At 47.4% G+C, this 23,307-nt stretch overlaps 2 long non-coding RNA genes across 2 annotated transcripts; both read left to right on the top strand.

Annotated features, from left to right (window-relative positions):
* Positions 1-4,316: 4,316 nt before the first annotated feature.
* On the top strand, positions 4,317-6,209 carry LOC132536325 (uncharacterized). Its single transcript, XR_009547950.1, has 3 exons — positions 4,317-4,364; positions 4,449-4,581; positions 4,733-6,209. It is a non-coding gene; the product is annotated as an uncharacterized LOC132536325 (long non-coding RNA).
* Positions 6,210-8,623: 2,414 nt separating this feature from the next.
* On the top strand, positions 8,624-17,948 carry LOC132536326 (uncharacterized). The gene is made up of 3 exons (XR_009547951.1): positions 8,624-9,196; positions 16,034-16,261; positions 17,180-17,948. It is a non-coding gene; the product is annotated as an uncharacterized LOC132536326 (long non-coding RNA).
* The last annotated feature ends 5,359 nt before the right edge of the window (positions 17,949-23,307 follow it).

Raw genomic sequence — 23,307 nt, 5'->3', positions numbered from 1 at the left:
CTCAACCAGGTGCACCATCACCTGGCCCCCAAGAGGACTTTCTCTGTTTTATAGTCTCCTTAGACCAGAAAAGTTTTTGTTTCTAGTTTTTTTTTTTTTTTTTGTCTATTTTAAGTTCCTTGCATTCTGAGGCTCTCTACATTGGGAGGAAGGAATAGAACACAGTGAGGCAGCAGAAACACAGTGAGGCAAAAGAAACACAAGTGGTGAACAACCTGGGCTGAGGTCTGCTGTGGCCCCAGGTGCTGTTTTGTATACTTTACACGTGCAGTCCACTGACCTCACAGAGATCCTACAATGCAGAACATCCTAAAATGTTCTCTCTCCCCATTTCACAGAAGAGAAAGTAGAAGAGACCCAGAGAAAGGGAGCACTCATGTTGCACTTGGACTAAGTGGCACAGCCCAGGCTGGAGTCCAGTTGGAATGAGCCACGGAGAAGCTGGTGGCATTGCCCCAGGCTCAGTGGAGGACCCGTGGTGCCCCCAGGCATAGCGGTCTCCTTGGGGAAGATAGCCTGGCTCCTTGGTTCCCAAGGCTGGGGAATAGCTCCAGGGTCAGAATGCCAGAAAGAGGAGGGAGAAGGGGGCGCTGAAAGCTGGTGACTTCTCTGTTTGGGACACTCACATACCTTGTCGATTAGCAACGATGGGAAAGGAAACACACACGGAGGACCCTTGACAGCTTAATGGGGTTTTAGAAAAATATACATCTATATTTTTAAACTTTTTTTTCCATCCGAACATTTTTAGCATCGAGTTCAGGACTGAAATAGCAACTGTCTTAGATAACTCTTCATTCCACGGCTCCCACGTTTGGAAAATGTCTTGATCCAGCAGGAGGAAGAGAGAGAAAGAGACAGAGAAACAGATAAATGTAGAGAGAGAACGAGTTCAGCACGGCATCTGGCATGGGGGAGATAGTAGCTGCTTGGTTGATAGAAGGTGGATGGGTGGGTGGAAGGATGGATGGATGCACAGATGGGTAGGAGAGAAAAGGGATGTGATGGGAAAGAAAGAAAGCATGCTTACCCATAGGGGTCTCCTGAGAATTAAGAGTAGAACCTTCTGGAGAAATATATACTTAGCCTGTTTGCCAATGAGCCAACCCAGGGTCACAGCTAAAGGGGCTGCCAGGCTGCCAGGACCTGGCCTTTTGGAAGCAGTCTGAACCAAGACTGGAGAAAGCAAGGCAGTCTCATCTCAGTTCCCACTGCAGGGCCTGCAAATCCTCTCTACCCCACCAGCTTCTTGGCTGAGACACCTCCTGTGATTTAAAAAAAAAAAACAAACAGATTGGCAGGAGAAAAACAAATTGCATTTTGTGTCTAGAGGCCTCAGGGATATAAGACGAAGAGAAAGTCAGACAGAAGCAGGGCCCTCTGTCATTCTGAGTTAGGAAGAAGAGAGTCAGGGGCTGGGACTTCAAAGGGGAAGAAGGCTTTTCATAGCAAGGTGGGGAGAGCGAGTGTTTGCAGGGACAAAGGACACAGAGAGGACTTGGGGCAAGCAGGACTGGCTGAGTGCCCACCCCCCGCCCCAGTGTGGCATGTCTCCTTGATGTTCTCTGTAATTATCTCTGGCAAGAACCCTCTTTCTTCCAGAGACCCTCTATTTGAATTCTTTTGGGGACTGGAGGGGTGATTCAGTGGTAGAGTAAGGGACTTGCACACAGGAGGCCTCAATTGTTTTAAAAAGAATTTATTGCCACCAGGGTTATCACTGGGACTCTCTGCCTTCACTCCTGGCTGTCTCTTTTCTTGTTTGTTTGTTTTATAGGATAAGACAAAGGGAAATTGAGAGGGGAGATGGAGACAGAGAGGGGGAGAAGAGAGACACCTAGAGACCTGCCTCACTGCTTGTGAAGCATAGCCCTTACAGGTAGGAGCAGGGGCTTGAACGCAGGTCCTTGCACATAGTAGTATACCTTAAGTGGCACTTAAGGTATGCCATTGCCTGACACTAAAAGGTCTCAGATCGGATCCCTGGTTCCACATATACTCTGGTTCAGTCATACATACATTCTCTCAATAAATAATAAATGTTTTTCACAAGCAAGAGACCAGAGCACTGCTCATTTCTGACTATGGTGGCTCCAGGGATTGAACCTGGGACCTGTGAGACTGCCAGCATGCAAGTCTGGTCTGTTACCACTGTAATATCTTTATTTTTAAAAAACAAATATTTTTAAAAAACAAATTATTTGGGGGCAGTTATGGATGAAATGAAAGTTTTTTCTTGAGCTTGATGGATATTAATTTCTTTCATCTTATATTAATCCACATGCCCAAGGGGCACCTTTTAGGGAGGATTTATCTGAACTCCTCAATAGCCACCAGCCCATCTCCTCAGCACCTCTAGGCCCTGGACCACTCAGTTTCTGAGAACTCATGCCATGATCTGTCTGGCTTCCTCTCCTGCACCTGGTAGAGAGAGGTCCCTCCAACTCCACCCTTTTATATGTATACTTTTATTATCTTTATTTATTTATTGAATAGAGACCATCAGAAATCAAGAGGGAAGGAGTGATAGAGAAGGAGACAGACAGAGCAGATTGCTGACCCGGTGTAGTGGCTGTGCACATGGGCTTGGAGGAAGACAGAGGTTCAGGTTCAAACCCTGTTCTCACCAGAAGCCATTGGTTCACCCCTCTGGGGAAAAGAGAAAGAAGAAGAAGAAGAAGAAGAAGAAGAAGAAGGAGGAGGAGGAGGAGGAGGAGGAGGAGGAGGAGGAGGAGGAGGAGGAGAAGAAGAAGAAGAAGAAGAAGAAGAAGAAGAAGAAGAAGAAGAAGAAGAAGAAGAAGAGGAAGAAGAAGAAGAAAGAGGAGGAGGAGGAGGAGAAGGAGAAGGAGAAGAAGAAGAAGAAGAAGAAGAAGAAGAAGAAGAAGAAGAAGAAGAAGAAGAAGAAGAGGAAGAAGAAGAAGAAAGAGGAGGAGGAGGAGAAGGAGAAGGAGAAGAAGTAAGAAGAAGGAGGAGGAGGAGGAGGAGGAAGAAGAAGAAGAAGAAGAAGAAGAAGAAGAAGAAGAAGAAGAAGAAGAAGGAGAAGGAGAAGAAGAAGAAGGAGAAGAAGAAGACGGAAGGAGGAGGAGGAGGAGGAGGAGGACAGAGAGACACTTGAAGCACTGATTCACCACTTGGTGAAGTTTTTCCTTTGCAGGTGAGGACTGGGGCTCAAACCTGGGCCCTTGCACATTGTAATGTGTACACTCAACCAGGCGTACCACCACCCAACCTCCAAACCCACCTTTTCTTGCAAGGAAGATTCCAGATACACAGTGAAGCTGAGTACCAACTCCTTCCTTCCTTCCTTCCTTCCTTCCTTCCTTCCTTCCTTCCTTCCTTCCTTCCTTCCTCTCCCCCTCCCTCCCTCTCTCCCTCCCTTCTTTCTTTCCTTCCTTTCTCAGTGGGACCTACCTGGACCTTAATCCCCAGCCACACTCCCAGTCCGGATACTTTATTTCTCAAAGATCTCATTCACTGTCCCCTGGAGCTTCAGCCCAGACTCAGAAGGAGTCAATCTCCCTCTGGATGACTTTTGTTCCAGCTGCCCTGCCCTGCCCCAATTCTGAAGCCCCATACCCTGGAGGTCCGACAGTCAGTTACTGGCCTGTGTACTCAAGCAGGAAACACTAGATAAGCAAATTGACCTCTGTGCTGTCCCCTATGGTAATGACAGGCAGGTACAATGGTGGCCACCCTGCCATCCTCCTCAAGCAAAGAAAGCCATCCGGCCACAAGGCTGCTAGGCTGTGGTGCTCAGTGGACCAGTGCAGAGTCTCCCCTCTGGGTTTCAAACCCTGGCTCCTGGCAAGAAGAAAAACTGTGTGTGTGTGTGTGTGTGTGTGGGGGGGGGGGGTGATGCCTGCACCTATGGTCTTAGCAGCAGTTCACAGAGAGCCCCCTTGCATCCTCAGCACAGAGGGCTGTGTCCTCCCTCCCCAGGAGTGAGCCTTGGGCACTGCAGTGCTAGGAGGCCTTGCCCCCCCCCCAACTTGTTACTGGTTTCTACAGCAAGAATAGGGGAGGGAAAGGGGTGTCACAAAGCACTCAGTGCAGGCTCTCTGCCCCCCCCATGCCCTTCCCCAGGCCTTTCTCTGTCCTTGCAGGGCTGGACTCTGGCCTACTGGTCAGAGTCATTGTCCAGGTCCCCCAGATGACACACCCCAGAAGGGCAGAGGGCAGAAAATAGCCCATGAGAACCACTGAGAAAGCCCAGTGGAGCCACCAATGGGAGCAGGGTGCTGGGTGCTGGGCTATTAATACAGCGAGTGTCTTGGCCTCCCCTCCTGGGACCATTATTCCTGGGAAGGCCCCAACTTACTTAGCAGATAGAATGTGGCCCAGGCTGGAGTCGCTCTGCATCACAAGTGTGATGGGTGGGTCTGGGCATGGGAGGGAGTTTGAGAACATTTGTTTCCAAGTTCTCACGTGCTTGGTTTTATCTCTTACAGGCAGAGATTGGCCTTGGACACTCAGGGTGTAGAAGTGATTCATAGGCTACGAGAAGTGGCTGCAGGCAGCTAGTCCCTGGAAGGTGGCTTAGAGTTTGTAGCAGGTCCCTGAAGATCTGGAGATGTGATGAAGGTAATTGGTGCCAATAACTGGTCTATTTGGGCTGTCATTCTGTGTGTGTGTGTGTGTGTGTGTGTGTGTGTGTGTGTGTGTGTGTGAAATTGATCCAGGGAGACCACGAAGCGCTTTCCTGCACATGTGAGACCCTGACTTTATTCCCCAGTTGCACTTGAAACAAATCAGAAGACCCTCGCCCAACAGCAGGGGAGCCACTTTGAGGAAACACAACAGCTGCATCCACCATGAGCACCATCCCTCTGCCTTCCCATACCTATGGAGTGACCAGGCCTGTATCACTCTCATTAGAGTCTGTCTAGTTCATCCCAGGAAACACCGGGCACCATCTCTGCTCAGAATTCCTTTTCTATCACAAAAGAAACCTGGAAGGTTGAGGAAGAGGCATAATTTATTCAAGGTGGCACAGCTCAGCTGGTGGCAGAATCCATCTAGAGCATTCTCTGGCCCCAGCTCAGGGCTCTTTCCACAAAACCACCGCCCAGGCTCCTTTCAAGGAGGAAGACTAGCTTTGAAGTCTTTCCAGGGACCTCCCTGAGTGCTGAGAGCTTTCTGGTGATGGCTCCCAGACTGAGGCCAGGCCCTGGGTGCCAGGGTGCCACCTGCAGAGAGGCTGCAGAAGAACTGAACTCTGTGGGCAGAACAGACACCCAGGAAGAGACATCAGCTGGAGTGTCAGTCAGGGCCCAGGGGAGGTGCTGATTCTCGATTCTCTTTCTCGGGTGACCCTGGAGCATAGCTTCAACCAGATAATCAAACAGGAACTAATTAGCACCTTCCTTCCGAGCAGGGCCCTCTGGGGCAAAGGCTGCTCAGTGGAGAGAGAAACCCATTAATTACTTTATCAGGAAGCACTGATAAGCACCCAAAAAAGGTATTGCTCTGAGGCTCAGGCTTATTAAGGAGGGCTGCAGGTGGCAGGATGCCTCCCTGCCTGGGAGCACAGCCACTTTAATCCCTAACCCCCTGGATTGAGGGCCAGAAGAGACTTTATTTATTTATTTAGCCACCAGGCTTATTGCTGGGGCTCAGTGCTACAAATCCACCACTACCCCCCCCCCCCAATACTTATATTTTATTGGATAGGACAGAGAGAAATTGAGAGGGGAGAGGAGAATAAAGAGGAAGAGAGAATGAGAGACACGCGGAGACCTTCTTCACAGTGAAGCTTCCTCCCTGCATGAGGGAAGGGGGGTTAGAACCTGGGTCCTTGAGCTTGGTAATGTGTGGACTCAATTGATTATTCATGGTCCAGCTGTCCAGGAAAGACTTGTAGGTCCCAAAGGTGAGGGGTGGAGGTTCTCTACCTTTGTTGTTCAGTACCCCCAACCCTGGAGGCCTAGGGAATCAGGACTAGCTTAACCTAACTGAGTGGGGGTTGGGGAGTGGCCAAGGATGGGTGGGATGGTCTGGCTAGTTCTCAGGACCACATGCAACTGTACCACCAGCTTCAAAAGGCTGTGTGTGCTTTCTTACACCCATCATATGGGTGGAGGTTAATAGGAGGCTCAGAAAACAAAGCATCTACATGCCCAAGGCCCCAGAGGTGACAGGTTCAATCCTGGACATGACCATAACACATCTGAGTTGGGCAGTGTTCAGGTCTCTTGATCTCATAATAAATTTTTTTAATTATCTTTATTTATTTATTGAATAGAGACAGCCAGAAATTGAGAGGGTAGGGGTAATAGAGAAGAAGAGAGACAGAGAGACACCTGCACCCCTGCTTCACCACTCACAAAGCTTTCCCCTTGCAGATGGGGGCCAGGGGCTCGGATCCAGGTCCTTGCGTATTGCAACGTGTGCCCAACCAGGTGCACCACCACCTGGCCCCTTATAATAAATTCATTATTTATATAATGAATTGATATAGAAATTGATATAAAAGCCACAAAGCATACAGAGTCAAGCCAGGGACCTCTCAGGTGGGAGACTTGAACCCCGACCTCCATCAGAAGTCCTGTGTTCTGGGTACCAGGTGATGTCATTCAGCAGGACCTGAGGTTCTGAGTCCTCAAGGTCTTAACATATATGCCCCATATTGAAATGAATAGAAGAGTCTTTCAGCTGCCACTTTATGACCTGCAGGCATTGGAGCCTTCCTCTAGGAAGGACTGCAGGATTGGCACAAGTCTCTGGCCCTTGGTTCCCACACGATTACCAGGTCAGGGACTGCTAGCAGCAGGAACTAACCCATACCTAAACCAAACCGTGACCTTGGCCTCATGGCTGAGTCCTAATGCTGGACTATCTCTATCCCTACCTCTTTCCTTCTCTGTCACAGCTTTCCAGAGTCATGTGACTCTGGCCAGCCACTCTAGATGTGGCCCAGATAGACAGAGAAGCAGGGTCCTGGCTGAAGGATCTAGCCCAGGGCAGGGAGAGATAGCAAGATGAGCTCTGGTGGGCCTGCTTTTAGCCAGCTCGCTCCCTTTCTAATGGGGGGCTGGTGGTGGTGGTGGTGGTGTTATCACTGGTAGGGCAGAGGGAGCTGCCCACCCCACAGAGCCGCTTCTTATGTTGGAGCCAGTTAAGCTTGGTTCTGAGTCTCAGGATGATATGGCCACAAGTCCATGGTTCTTTCTGCCTGTCCCTGGCCTGTCCCCAAAGAAGAACACCACATCTACTTCCCCACCAGCTGTCTGGACTGTTGCTTTTTTACTTGGATTCCCAGTTCCACTAGCCTGGCCAGCCAGGAAGTCACAGAGGACCCTTGGAGGGTGGCCTGGCCCCCTGGCGGCAGAGGAAGAAGAGGCCGTGGGCAGCCCAGGTTCACTCCAGCTGCTCTTTGGTCCGGGCGCTTCTCCCTGGAGTAGCCTAGTGGGGATTGTCTGCATGGAGGCGCAGGTGCACACTGACCTCTCCTGATGTTCTCTGGCATGCGTAGAAAAGCGTGGAGACTGTAGAGTTGATAAAAAAAGGAAAAAGAAAAAGAAAACTAACACAGGGACGGCTGGTAACTAGCTCACCTGGTTGACTGAGGCTCTGGGTTCAATCCCAGCCACCAAAGACAGCACTGGGGGAGTTCCAAGGATGATGGAGTTGTGCTGTGGTGTCCCTCCTCTCTGTCTTGCCCTTTCTCTGTGTCTCAAAAAGCAGAAAGAAAGAAAAAAAAAATAAGAAAATTGAGCCAAGAAGGCTGCTTAGCAGTATTGTCTTGACTGGCTACGGAAGAAGGGCAAACGCTAGAAGAAGAAGAAGCAGTATTGTCCATACATATGGTCCTGAGTTCACTCTCCGGCAGTGCAAAAACAATGAAAATCTGGGTGGGGGAGATATCACAGTGGTTCTGTAAAAGACTTTCATGCTGAGGTTCTGAAATCCCAGGTTCAATCCCCAGTATCACTCATCAGCCATAGTTGAGCAGTGCTCTGGTCCTCTCTCTCTGCCTCTCCTATTAAAATAAATTAAATACTTAAAAAATTAAAACCCAGGACTAAGTGTTGCCTTATCTGGTCAAGGACACATGTTAACGTGTACAAGGACCTGGGTTCAAGCCCTTCAATTCCCACATGAAAGGGGGATGTTTCACAAACAATGGGGCAATGCTGCAGGTCTCTCTCTTTAAATATGTATTTATTATTGTTACTTATATTTTATTTGTTTATTGGATAGAGACAGAAAGAAGTCAAAAGGGAAGGGGGAGACAGAGATAGATAGATAGATAGATAGATAGATAGATAGATAGATAGATATACAGATAGATACCTGTAGCACTGTTTCACTGGAAACCAGAGACTTGAACCTGGTCCTTGAGCATTGTAACATGTGCACTCTACTAAGGGTGCCACTGTCTGGCCCTTAGCCTCTCCCTCCCTCTCTCTCTCTCTCTCTCTCTCTCTCTCTCTCAACCTCTCTCTCTCTCCTTTGGAAAAATGGCTGCTGGGAGTGGTGGAGTCACACAGTCATCCAGTCCTATTGATAACCCTGGCATCAAACAAAACAAAGAAAAGCAAAACAAAGCAAAGCAAACCCACAGTGAAGTGGTGGCAGAGCTCCTCTGAGTGAGTGGTGAGAACAGCCAGGTGGCCCAGATCGGGGTGCAGCCAGGGGTGGTGGTGAGGAGTTGAGCAGTTGCAGAAGAAGGTGTTGAAAGGTACCAGGGGTCCAGGATGAGCAGAGCCTCTGTGACATGATCCTGCAGCTGAGCTGGGGCCACAGAAGCCACATACAGCCATGCCAGCTTGGCAGGAAGGAAGCCTGCCCCTCATCACCCTTTGCAAACAGAATCTGGGAGGGTGGGGTGGTAACGCCTATCTGCCTCCCCCTCTTGTGTCTCAGGGAACATTCACATAGGCAGGTGCAGGTGGGGGATGGGAAGCAGGTAGGGTGGGGCCCTGAGGCCACCAGCTCGTCCCCTCCCGGGTCAGGAAGAACCTTGGGAATTTCCTTCTCCACTTTCCCATTGCTTTCTCAAGGACCAAGGCTGGACAGAAAGCAGGCGGGAAGGGAGAGCCTCTGGTAGCTCTCTTCTTATTTTCCAAATTTACTTTCAGCCTATTAACTACTCTTTGCTGAACAGTTCCTGAGTCTGACCCAATCTACCAATCAGGTCACCACCTCCTCCCTTTAAGGCCGTGTCAACTCAATTCAAGGAGAAAGTGCTAGAAAGGTAAGAAGCCCAGTGGTGTGAAGGAGAAATAAGATGGGCTCATGGGAGAAGCTTCTATAAGCACAAGATTACCTAGGAAGAGAGATCTGTGTGAACTGAAAGGCAAGGAACCAGCTGGCTAAGATCCCAGCAAGAGCACAAGGCAAGACCCAAGGTCCTAAGCAGGGTTCAGAATGCCTTTTCTATAAAGGCACAGAGAGTAAACACACTTAGCCTCCTGGCCCAGAGATCTTTTCATTGTCTGTGTTCCAGTGAAACTTCATTTCTAAAATACAAGCAGTACCAATAAAACTTTATTTACAAGAGAGGTAGACAGTGTTCTGCCAATTGTTGCCTTAACCCCACAGTGTTGCCAGCAGGCGTGTGTTGGGGGGCTTGGGGTGGGGGTGGGAAGTTTTGGGTGAGGTGACAAGGCAGGAAACAGGTTGTGGATGAACTCAGATACCTGGTTCTGCTTCATGCTCAGTGGTTCCCAGAACAAGCCAGAGTTGAGTGCTAGAATTCTTCTCCGGGGACTTTCAGCTTGACGTTTTATTGCTCCCTTCCCTGAAATGAACCTGGTAACCCTCCTCTCACCCATCCATCCACTGCTCTGAGTCCTGGGGACCCACCCTTCCCCCCCATTTTAAGGAGAAACAAGTCTCTGTGGCAGAGACCTCTGTATTCTGCAGTTGCCCCTTTTATAAAAAAGCACTTTTCCCAAAAAGAACAACTTTAAAAAATAATTAGGCATCAATGGCATATCCAGATGAGTGCACACAATACAGTATGCAAGGATCCAGGTTCAAGCCCTCAGTCCCCATCTGTAGAGGAGAAGTTTCATAAGCAACGAAACAGTGACTGCTCTCTCTCTCTCTCTCTCTCTCTCTCTCTCTGTGTGTGTGTCCCCATCTCCTGCCTCTCTATCTCCCTTTCCCTCTCAACCTCTCCTTATCTCTATCCAAAATAAATAAATAAACAAAATATTTTTAAAAGACAGTAAAGGAACTTGAGTTTTAGTCTAAGCTCAGTAGAAAATTTCATCAGTAGGGAAACCAGATTGATTTTTATTTGGAAAAGGTGACTCTGGCTGCTGGTAAAGGGAGGATTAGTGAGAAGATAGGAAGCTCAAGTGTCATGGGCACTGTCCCAGGGTGGCTGCCAGAGAAGCTGGGGTGGTCAGCCTGGGGCAAGGCAAGAATTATGGATGGTTAGAGATGGCATTGGAGGGAGAATGACAGGATTCTGGGTGTGGGGGGCATACTGAAGGCACAGGTACCTGGGTTTCTGGTAGGGACACATTTGTAGACTGGCTGTGTTGTGGGGGAGAGGAAATGGAGGGGTGGGTGCAGAGATGGGGCAGAACTGGAGTTGTTCCAGAAACTTCCAAGGGAAGAACAGCAGCAGTAGGCGGAAGTGGGGTTCTCCCAGGAGTGGGTGTGGGAATCAGTGAGGTACCTCCCTGTCTGTTTCTGCTTGGGTCAGCTGCCCCTGGCTTGGTTTTTGCCACAGTACACCTTTGGGCCAGCCCCGAAGTTGAGGTACCCCCACCCTGCCACCCTACAGCTGCCAGTGCCCTTGTCTGAGCCCAGAGGTGATAGTTGGTCATCAACACTGTGTGACACCATCTGTGTTGGTGGGCAGTTCAGCAGTTCCATGGTGGGGAGGACCCTGATTTCCCTCCTGTGGCCAGAAGGGCTCAATAAACAACAGAAAGTGCAGTGGCCTTGACACCACATGACATGGACCACATTTTGCCGACAGAAATGGGACATGAGGAGTAACAGAAGATCAATTATTCATGAGGTGCCTAAGTTCCTTGTGACTTCTTGCATGGTTCCTGTGAGCTGTGGCCACCTCCAACACACACCCCAAATTCCTCTTTTTCCTGCCCTCTCTCACTCCTCCTTTCCTTCAGATCTGCTTCCCTGAGATTCTTCTACATGCTTTCACTGGGGTCTCACCAGCTGATTTGTTCAGAGAGAGAGAGGTATACCACAGCACCAAAGCTTGCCCCAGTGTGATGGGACCCAGGATAGAACCTGTCAGGCACATGGCAAAGCACAGCAGGCTCCCTCCCTGGTGAGTTATCTCACTAGTCCATATCCCTGAGAGTTTCTCCTCCAGTAAAGCACGAGCCCCTGGGGCTTGAAGGTGGCTCAGCAGTACAGCATATGCCTTGCACACCTGAAGCCGTGGGCTCAAACACCTATACTGAATCAGTAGAAGAAAGACAAAGACAAAGGAGACCATAGATGGTGAAATAGTGCTCTAGCATCTCCCTCCCTCCCCACCCCCAATCACACACACACACACACACACACACACACACACACACACACACACACTAAAGAAAACACAGTCCATGAAATTAGACTAAAACATGCAGTTTAGAAGCTAAATAGAGAAAGTCTCATTTGTTCCATTTTCACAAACTTTAAAAGGCACGTGATATATATGGCAGAATAGTTTTTTAAGTGTCTTATACACGTGAGTCAGTAGACATTCTTGCTTGCCAATTTCCAGCACCACACATGACCAAATGGTGTTCTGGTTTCTGTCTTTGTCTTTGCCTCACCCTCTCAAAATAAAATAGTGAATGAAAAATAAACACCTGGGTATCTTCAAGTAGTCACTCATTTCCCATCTGAGTGTGGGTGCAGGTGAGGAAGGGGCAGTGCCCAGGCCTCTGTGGAGACCAGCAACATCCTATGGGCACTTCCTAGAGGTTAGGAAGTGGAACTATATCACATTAAACATGAAAATAGAAATATATGATTCATCTTATTTTATTCTACTTATTTATTTGAATAGAGACAAAGTAATTGAGAGGGAAGGGAAAGAGAGTGAGACAGACTGAGAGAGAGAGAGAGAGAGAGAGAGAGAGAGAGAGACCGACCTATAGCACTGCTTCACCTCTCATGAAGCTCCCCCTGCAAGTGGGGACTGGGGGCTTGGATTGGGTCCCTGAGCATGGTGATTCAGTGTGCTCCCAGCTGGCCCCCAGGTCTCAATTGGTCAGAAGCTCAGAGAGTGCCTGCTTTGTCAGGTGCAAAGCAAGTGGTTTGAGCCCAGCCTCCACCATGCTGGGGGAACACTTGTGCTCTCTTATCCATCAAATTTTATCTTCAGTAATGAAAAGTGTGTCCACTGAGAAGCCATGTTATTCAGTGAAAGTTTTGTATTCTTTGTAAATGTAATTTGTAGCAATATATATATGTATATATATATATATATATTTTTTTTTTCTGCAGCCAGAGTTATCTCTGTGGTTTAATACCTGCTGGCTCCTCCATTCCTAGAACAATGTTCCTCTTTTTTTCTTTTCTCTTTCTTTTCTCTCTCTCATACTGAAATGGAGAGAGAGAGAGAGAGAGAATGAGAGAGAGAGAGAGAGAGAGAGAGAGGGAAGGCTTCTATAGCACTGCTCCACTGCTCATGAAGCTTCCCCTTTGCAGGTGGGCACCTAGGCCTTGAACCCAGATCTTTATGTGTTCCACCTGGCCCCTGAAAACTATCTTTTAGCCTTATTTCATCCCCCTTTATTTTTAAATAAGGAACCATTTACAAGACAGTTGATGTTTTAGTGAAATAATTTCACACCTCTGCAAAATATGAGTTCACACATCCTACCCATCATCAAAGTGCCAGCTTACCCCCCCAAACACACACACACACACATCCTCAAGTGATTGATTCTAAGCACCATTCTCTTTGGGAGAGGATGGGGGATCTTGCCTTGACTTCCTTGAGGCCAGTACCTGGCAACAGGAGGACGTGGGGGGCAAATCCCAGCTCACTGTCCTCTGACTGGGAGCCTCAGGCTGTTCCAGAGGGTAACCAGGCAGAATAGTAACTGGACTGGAGGGTTACTTTGCAGATTCTCCATTCACAGAGGCGTCTTCCTTGCACTGAACTAGCTGACTGAATCCATGCAGTGGGGATTCTCACTGTGCAAGCCAAGGGCCCCCAGCCACAGGCCTGGTGTGGCAGCAGTGGGGTGCCCATGAAATGACCTTGTCTTCTCTCCTCCAAGAACTCATGCTCTCAAGGCAGAGTCCTGGGAGAGCAAAGGGAAGAATTACTGACTGCTGAGAGAAGCCATTTCCTATTCTTGTAATGTGATCAATTAAATTCTTTGAAGCATAAAAATATAATACAAGACAAAAATCCGTGGGGGAGACATGAATGGTAACACTTTCCAGGAGATAAAAGGAGGCCGAGTTTCTGCATATGAAATGAGTTCTTTATTCTTATTTAAAAGGATCACACTGGGAATCAAATCATAGACGTTTGATTTTATGGGTAAGCTTTAAAGTGTGGTATGACAGCTTTAAACACCAATATTTACAGTATGCCAGAAGTTACACTCTTTGCTGCTACTTTAACTTAGATAAGCAAAATTTAGAGTTCCGTTTTAGAATGTGCTGGAGACAGGGAGTAGATAGTTTTTGGGGAACTGTCTGGATACATGCATAAACAAGTGAGTTTGCAGACAGCTGCCCTACCTGTCTGGTGAACTTCTACAGGCTTGCTTTCCCTTCTAAACTGGATCTTACAGTTATTTCATAAGACAGCAACAGATGATGAAAGGCCAGGGAGATAACACTTCTTGTTAAAGTATAGGACTTACATTCTAGAGGCTACAAGTTCAGTCTCTGGTACCAGCTTATTCCTGAGTTGAGCAGTGCTTTGGTCTATTTCTCTCTTCTCTCTGTGTGTGTTTTAATTTTACTATTTTTAATATTTTATTTAGTTAGTTACTTATTGGATAGAGATAATTGAGGGGGGACAGAGAAAGAGACAGAGAGACATCTGCTGCACTGTTTCACAGCTTGTGAAGCTTCTTCCCCTGCAGGCGGGTACCAGGAGCTTGAACCCTGGTCCTTGTGCACTGAAACATGTTCACTCCGCTAGATGAGCCACCACTTGGACCCTTCTTTCCCTTTTTCATAATGAAAAAATCTTAAAGAAGACCATGAAGACTGGGAGGGGGAGAGACATGGGGAAATGCTGGAAATAGGTTGAGTCAAATGTAAGTTCTCGGGGACCTAGGGTGCAGGATAGGAGTTACAGTTAATGATACTTTGCTCTGGACTAGAAATTGGCCAAGAGAGCCTGTCTGAAATGGTCTTACTATGAAATAAATAAATCATAAAATAAAATAAAAAGGAAAATTCAAAGAGGAAACAGAAAGCTTTCCCTTTTGCACTCACTTTAGGAAGTTGACTAGCTGGCACAGGGCTGGGCCTTGTAGGACTTGTACAGGCTTTAGCTGATATATATTTTTATTTATCTGGATTAAGACTGTGAGAAGTCAAGAGGGGAGGGCAGATAGGGAGAAAGAGAGAGACACCTGCATTCCTGCTTCACTACTCATGAAGCTTCTCCCCTGCAGGTGGGGACTAGGGGTTTGAACCCTTGTCTTTGCACACTATAATGTGTACATTCAACCAAGTGGGCCACTGCCTGAGCCCCTAGGCCTCAGTCTTGACTGTTTGTGCTAGCAGTCTTGTTCTCCTGTCACTGGTAAGGAGTCAGAGGCTCAGAGGATGGCTGAGTTGCTGCAGCTGCCTGGGAGGTCTTGGCACCCCGATCCGGCCCTACTCTGTCTTCATTCCAAACCAGAGCTCTTCTCTAGTCGCACTAGGCTGCCTCCAGAACTCAGAGGAGTGGGGTCCATAACTTTTTTTTTTCTTTCTCTGATCTGAACAAAGTAGGATTCCAGACACTGCCCTTGAGCAATATCTCAGCCTTAGAACACAAGACTGGTGTGCCCGAGTCTCCAGAAGTGCAGGTCAATCCCCTGGATCACCACAAGTCAGAGCCAAGTGGTGTTCTGGCTTCTTTCCCCCAGACCCATATAAATAAATGCATCTTTGGGGAGAAGGGCAAAAATAAAAATACACTGCTTGAGTCTTCCATGCGGGTACCATACACACACATCCCAGGCCAAGGGCATAGTTGTCCTTAAGACCAGGGCAAAGTGGTGGCGCTCAGCTGGCTGGCTTCCCAGGATAGCTGGCCAAGCCCCTCCCATCCTCCTCCCTCTTCCTCCCACTCCAGGTTTCACCATGAGTGCCTGTCCCAGACTCCCACCCCTTCCCAGTCTATGGGATCAAAGGAAGGGCGGGAAGCAGCGGCAGACCGGAAGAAGGCCTTGGACTTCCCCTGAGTGGGGATTTTGGTCAGATGCTGAGTTTACCTGGAATGCCCTCCAGCCCCCCAAACTATTTTGGGCAGGCAGACATCCTAGGGAAACAATGAAGTGGAAAAGAAAACAGCTCAAGCAAAATGTAGAGCCCAGTGACCTAGCTGACTCTGACTCTGGCAGTTCAAGCCTGAGGCTGTGGCTGGATGTCTGGTCTACCAGCAGGAAGTGTGAGGAGCAGGCAAAAGGACCAGATGAAGTCCCCAGCAAGTCTGTGACAATCTAGAAAGACCCTGGGCACAGCCTGTAGTCAAGAATGGGCCTGGCCTGAGAGAGAGGTTCATCCCCACCATGCCTGGCTAGCAACCTCAGCTTCGTCTAAGGAGGAGGACCTCTCAGTCAGTTGGGAGAAAGCAAAGCCAATTGCCAGAAGCATGTTTCTGTGACTAGGAACATGCCTAGAAGTACAGAGGAACCATTCTAGGGGACTAAGTGCTGTGTCAGCTGTAACTATCCTTTAATTTCATCTCTCCTAGGGTTTGGTGGTGGCACACACAGAAAAGTACATACATTAAGGACCTGGGTTCAAGCCTCTGGTCCCCCCACTTGCAAGAGGAATGCTTCACAAGTAGTGAAGTTGTACTGCAAGTGTCTCTCTCTTTTTCTAGCTGCCTCCTTCCCTCAATTTATCTCTCTCTCTCCCAAAGGAACGTGGAATGTTATATATCCTGTATGGACCTTTTCCAGGGACCAAGGAGAAAAGCAAGTTCTATATTATTCTCTTTTCTGCTGGGCTTGGGGGAAACCCTTGTCTGAAGAGTGTTTGTACCTGACTACAACACCTAGGAAGAGCTATAATACAAATAGGAGGCTGACATTTGTTTCAGTTGACTAATATCCAAGCTGCTAGTTTAAGTGACAATCCTTTTATCAAGGTATTTTTATCTGTTTTGAAGTCCTGGGATTCACATATGCACAATTCACTGCTCCTGGGTCAACTTTTCTCTTTCTCTCTCACCACTAGAATTATCACTAGGGTTCAGTGCTGGCACTATGAACCCACTACTCCTAGAGACCATTTTTCCTTTATTTATTTATTTTTTTGTTCCTTCTATTTTATTTGATAGGACAGAGCGAAATTGTTGAGAAAGGAGGGAGATGATAGATAGATAGATAGATAGATAGATAGATAGATAGATAGAGAAAGATAGACACACACAGGGAATCCTTGGATTCTCACACAAGTATGATGGGTCTATCTCCAATGGATCCCTATCTCCACCATCACTGATCACTTCTATCAGGAATGTCATCAGAAGACCTCTTGTGGGCCTTCCCAGGACCTTGCAGTCACCATAAAGCAGTAATGGTAGGGACTGCCCCATTCTCCTAAGGGAGGCTGGAGTATCCTGCTCTGCCACTTGGAGAAGACTGGTCCTGAAATGAGGGCATCCTGCAATGTCCCCAGCTGTGACCATGAACTACAAGCTCAGATCAATAGGGTCAGAGAGCTTACACATTATATATTCTCTAAGTTGGGTGAATAGGAATAAACAGTTAATTTTATTCATAGGTATTTTTCAAGAATGGGAGCTACTCTTTGCCCTAATCTAACTTTCTAGCCCTTTTCTCTACTTTGACACCATCTTCTCAGACAATTTTTTAAACATCCAACTTCATCCTAGCTATCAAACTCAAGCAAAAACTACCATAGTTGTGGACCCTAGAAACATGCCTAAAATGGACTTCTTAGCTTCCTTTCACCTAAGATGCCTGTTCGCATCTGTCTATTCCTACTTTTGGTTCCTGTTCATTAACTATTTTGTCCTGCTTTATATCTTGCCACCTTTTAGCCACCAAGTTGCAGATGCTATCATGATTCCTTCCTGACTTCTCTGGCAGATGACCTCACCAATGTGTCCTGGAACCTCACCTCTCCAGAGCTCTACTGCCCACTAGGAAAAGATAGAAACAAACTTGGGATATGGATCGACCTACCAATGCCTATATCAACTGCAGAAGCAATTACAGAAGCCAAACCTGTCACCTTCTGCACCCCATAAAAGAGTTTTCATCATACTCCAAGTGGGGAGAAGTAATAGGGGAAAGATGACCAGAAGGTTCTGAACTCCAACTCTATGAGGACCCAGACAGAGAAAACAGAGAGGGATGTTTGGGTGTAAAAATAGGTTTATGTGTGACTGGTAAAGGAAGAAAAGATGGGACTCTAAAAAATGGGCAATTAGGGGGGCCGGGTGGCAGTGTAGCAGATTAAACACATATGGCACAAAGCGCAAGGACAGGTGTTAAGGATCCCAGTTTGAGCCCTTGACTCCCCACCTGCAGAGAGGTCACTTTACAAGCAGTGAAGCAGGTCTGCAGGTGTCTTTCTTTCTCTCCCCCTCTCTGTCCTCCCCTCCTTCGATTTCTCTCTGTCCTATCCAACAAAAACAGAAATAACAACAATAGCAGTAATAACAACAACAATAACAAGGGCAACAAAATGGTGAAAAAATGGCCTCCAGGAACAGTGGGTTCGTAGTACAGGCACCGAACCCCAGTGATAAAACCCTGGAGGCAAAAAAAGGAGGGGCAATTATATACAAATGTAGACAAAAGAGTTGTAGAAATAACATTTAACCCACATGTGCAGCCTTAGGAAAATTGCTGTAGCTTACAATGGAAGGATTGGAGATTCAGAACTCTGGCGGGAGTTGGTGGGAACAGCATTGAATTATACCCCTGTTGTCTCGTAATTTTGTAAATCAATATTAAATCATTAAAAACAAAATAAATAAGAGACAGACACCTGCAAACTTGCTTCACCACTTGTGAAGCGTGCCCCCTGCAGGTGGGGAGTGTTGGGGGCTCAAACCCATGTCCTTGTACTTGGTGATATGCATGCTTAATGGGGTGCACCACTGCCCAGCTGCCTCAACTTTCTTCCCATTCCTTTTTATGTCAAAGTGGAAAGAGAGGGAGAGACACCACAGCACAAGAATCCCCCCGGTGCTGTTGTGCTCCTGTTTGTTGTTGGGGCTCAAAGCCAAGTCATACATAAGGTTTAAGGCATGCATCCTCCAAGGTGAACATACATAAGGTTTAAGGCATGCATCCTCCAAGGTGAACATACATAAGGTTTAAGGCATGCATCCTGCAAGGTGAACATACATAAGGCTTAAGGCATGCATCCTGCAAGGTGAACATACATAAGGCTTAAGGCATGCATCCTGCAAGGTGAACACACATAAGGCTTAAGGCATGCATCCTGCAAGGTGAACACACATAAGGCTTAAGGCATGCATCCTGCAAGGTGAACACACATAAGGCTTAAGGCATGCATCCTGCAAGGTGAACACACATAAGGCTTAAGGCATGCATCCTGCAAGGTGAACACACATAAGGCTTAAGGCATGCATCCTGCAAGGTGAACACACATAAGGCTTAAGGCATGCATCCTGCAAGGTGAACACACATAAGGCTTAAGGCATGCATCCTGCAAGGTGAACACACATAAGGCTTAAGGCATGCATCCTGCAAGGTGAACACACATAAGGCTTAAGGCATGCATCCTGCAAGGTGAACACACATAAGGCTTAAGGCATGCATCCTGCAAGGTGAACACACATAAGGCTTAAGGCATGCATCCTGCAAGGTGAACACACATAAGGCTTAAGGCAGGCATCCTGCAAGGTGAACACACATAAGGCTTAAGGCAGGCATCCTGCAAGGTGAACACACATAAGGCTTAAGGCAGGCATCCTGCAAGGTGAACACACATAAGGCTTAAGGCAGGCATCCTGCAAGGTGAACACACATAAGGCTTAAGGCAGGCATCCTGCAAGGTGAACACACATAAGGCTTAAGGCAGGCATCCTGCAAGGTGAACACACATAAGGCTTAAGGCAGGCATCCTGCAAGGTGAACACACATAAGGCTTAAGGCAGGCATCCTGCAAGGTGAACACACATAAGGCTTAAGGCATGCATCCTGCAAGGTGAACACACATAAGGCTTAAGGCATGCATCCTCCAATTCAAGAAGTGGATTTTAAATGAAATTGGGAGCTGAGATGGAAAAGAGAGAAATAACAAGTGTTGGTGAAGACCTGAGGAAATCAGAACTGTCATCCACTGCTGGTGAGGATGTGACATACTTCAGCCACTTTAAAAAATCAAAATTTGCCAGTGTATGAGAGCCTTAAACATGGAATTTCCATATACCCCCAGCAAGTCACTCCATGGTATCTACCCAGGAGAAATGAAAACAAGCAACCACCCCAAAATTACTCTGTCAAGAACCATAGCAGCATTGTTCATAGTAGCAAAAAAATAGCGACCACTCAAATATCCACCAACCTGGGAAAAAATGTTAAACCAAAGTAAGACATCTACACAAAAGGAAGCTATTAAACAACAGTGATAAATGAAAGGCCAATACCTGCTACAATCTGGATGAAGCCTGAGCACACACTAAGTGAAAGACTTCAGACACAAAAGCTCAACAAGATATTGTGTGATGTCATTGTCATGGAATTTCCAGAATAAACAAACTTATGAGTTAGTTCAAGTTCAGGACAAAAGGTAGCTCAGTGGTTTCTAGGACCTCAAGGAAGGGAGAATGAAGAGGGACGGACATGGCATTCCCTTCGGGCTGATGAAGCTGCTTTGGAATTAGTGGTGATAGCTGCCCAACTCTATACAGTCTGAAACCACTGGACTGCAGGCTCTCCAGGCTGATTTTTATAGCAAATAAATTGTATCTCAATAAAGCAGTAGAAAGAAATGGGGGTGGGGAAGGCAGAGAGATGTGTGATAGTAATAGTCCAGAGTTTGATAGTAATAGAAGTGGCACTAAAAGAACAAGAGAGAAGATAGCTTGAACTGATGCGAATTATATCAGTAATGATGGGAAGCAGTCATCTGCAGAAAAAGTTAACAGACTGGGATTAATCACTAGGGAGAACTTGTTCAGGGAGAGATCTGGGAAAGAGGAAAGGAAGTTGTGCAGACCCAAGAGGGATTGAAAAGGCAGATCAGGGAGCCAGGCGGTAGCGCAGTGGGTTAAGTGCATGTGGCACAAAGTACAAGGACCAGCGTAAGGATCCCGGTTCGAGCCCCCAGCTCCCCAGCTGTAAGGGAGTCGCTTCACAGGCGGTGAATCAGGTCTGCAAGTATCTATCTCTCTCTCCCCCTCTCTGTCTTCCCCTCCTCTCTCCATTTCTCTCTGTCCTATCTAACAATGATGACATCAACAACAATAATAACTATAACAACAATAAAAAACAACAAGGACAACAAAAGGGAAAATATATATATGAAAAAGCAGATCAAGGGGCTGGGCAGTGGTGCATGAATGAACACATTACAGTATTCAAGGATCCAGGCTCAAGCCCCCACTCCCCATCTACAGGGGGCCACTTCATGAGTGGTGAAGCAGTGCTATAGTTGACTATCTACCTACCTCTCTCTCTCTCTCTCTCTCTATCTATCTATCTATCTATCTTCCTATCTATCTTTCTATCTACCCATCCATCTATCTCCCTCTCCCCTCTCAATTTCTCTTTGCCTTACTAAATAAAAGAAAAAAGGAAAGAAGGAGAAAAAGGCCACTGGGAATAGTGGATTTATTTTTGTGGCACTGAGCCCCAGTGATAACCTTGGTGGCAATAAAAAATGAAATGAAAAGAAAGGGAGAGAAAAGAAGAGAAAATAAAATGAGAATGGAATTGACTGGAATGGAATTGACTGGAATGGAATGGAATGGAATGGAATGGAATGGAATGGAATGGAATGGAATGGAGTGGACCAGAAGAGGAAGACTGGGTTTTGGAGAAGTGTCTTGTTAGTATAGCCTGGGATTTCCCCATGTATATAACCTAAGGTTATCTTTGGTTCCACATGGGTTCTGTAAAACACAACCTGTTGCAACCATGTGTGGAGCCTCTCCTAGTGTCCTAGTACTCCAATGTGGTACTGGGGCTCAAACCTGGGACCTTGTGCATGGTGAGGGGAGCTATGTCCCAGCCCCAGACTCACCTTCTTGGAGCCTTCTTATCTCACCTATAACAGGGAGGGGTCTCCATGTGCCTGTCTTGTCCTTGGAGCCTCAGGCAGAGAGACAGGACACATTGAGGCTTTAGCGCAGGAAACAGCATTTATTTACTGCCAGCAGTATGGACTCAGCCTGCTTCTGCTCAGAAACTGAAGCCTGAGCACACTGGCACATGTCCTTTTATACAGTTATCAGCTTCCCCTTTGTAACTCATAGCAACAAGATTAACAGGTTACTTTTTTCTTTTCTACACAAAGAGAGCACATTTTGTTTTACTTATCAGTGGAGTGTGCTGACAGACCTTCCTAGTGGGTGTGATAGAGGATTCACTGACAACTGGCCAAGGTCAAATTGATTACAGCAGAAAGTCCCCCCCTCTATGCTGTCTCCAACTGCTTGCTTTCCTTTTCAGTTTGAGAAGTTAACCCTTAGCTTTTCTTTTGAGAAGTTAACCCTTACCTCAGTCTCATACTCCTGCAAGGCTTGGAGTAGGCACCAAGTGCAGGAATATGAAGTACCCACTCACTGCTCAGCAGCTTCACTGATTCTAGAAGAACGCCAGAATGTGGCTGACTAGCAGCACAATGAGACATCTCTTTGCCTTCTCAAGGAAAACTTGCAGACCAGCTTGAAAAGAAAAAAAGGGGGGTGAGGGTTTGCATCTCTGGGGGCACTGCAGCCACAGAAGCCACAAGGACCCCAGCCTGGCCGTGGTGTCTGCACTCCCTCTGGCTGAGGACTGGTGTCCAGCTGAGCAGAGAGAGTGGGCTGGCAGTGGGATGTGCTCTCTAGGAATCTTCCCCCCCTCCCAGTCAGAGGAAAGGGAGCTTTTGTGACATCCCAAGAGGTGACAGTTCAGAGACAGCCCCCCCCCCAGTCATTCCAGATCTGTGTGTCCCATGGACAGAGGAGGACACTCTGATGCTCTGGGCAGTGCCAACAGTCCCAGGTGACTCAGGAACCTGCCTAGGTTGGCACAGAGTAGGAGACAAAGGTCCAGTTGGCAGCGGTCAGCTCTGCATGGTGTTTTTGCATCTGGAGGACTTGTGGTGATGGATGGGGTTAGAGAGGCTCTGCCACCTCTCCAGATTCAAAGGAGGTCTCGAAACTTTACATCAGGCTCAACCTGACGCTGTTGACTGGCTACGGAAGAAGGGCAAACGCTAGAAGAAGAGAGGCTCTCTGGAGTCTGTTCTTGGAAGCCTGGGGGTATGGGGGGTGTTGCAGACCACTTGCACTTGACCTAGCTTTACCCCACCTCTCCATAGAGATTCCAGAAAGTCTGGGCTTTAATGGTCTCTCTCATGTGACTAGCACAGGGTAAACACACTCACTGCCCTCCCCATCTCAAGAAAACTGAGGAACTGAGACAAAAACCATACAACACCCTGGCAGGACTCCAGGGCTCCGCGACTTTCCAGATGCAGGCAGCTGTGTGTGGTCAGCCGACTCCCCCGTGCACTCGCCAGATGGAGAGAAGGCAGGGACCCTAAGGCCCAAGGTCCAGATTGAGGGTATTGCTGCAGGGGAGACTGGTCAGAGTTCGAGGAAAGTCCTGGGACCTTCAATCTTCTCCCAGGTGGCTTCCGTCATGGTACTTTCTTGAAAAATCACAGGAGACTCTGATCAGGTGTGCAAACTTCTTACTTTCTATCATAAGGATGTAAAGTTGTGTGAAAGTGATACTTAAAGTGTGGAAGTACAAAGACAGCTCGTGGGGACAGACTCCCACGAAGGCTGTGAAAAGAAAAGGGGACAGTCCAACCCTGCCCATGTGTCCTCATCTTCATCCCACCTGGGACTAGATTTGCATTTGTTTCACTAAGATCACCTGTCTCCACAGCCTCCCAGGTATAACTACCTTCTTTAAAAAAATTTTTTTTTAAATTATCTTTATTTATTTGATAGAGACAGCCAGAAATCAAGAA

The sequence above is a fragment of the Erinaceus europaeus genome, unplaced genomic scaffold, assembly GCF_950295315.1.
Source record: "Erinaceus europaeus unplaced genomic scaffold, mEriEur2.1 scaffold_784, whole genome shotgun sequence".
NCBI lineage: Eukaryota > Metazoa > Chordata > Mammalia > Eulipotyphla > Erinaceidae > Erinaceus > Erinaceus europaeus.
The sequence above is the reverse complement of the archived record's forward strand: the minus strand, read 5'-3'. Positions and strand labels throughout refer to the sequence as shown.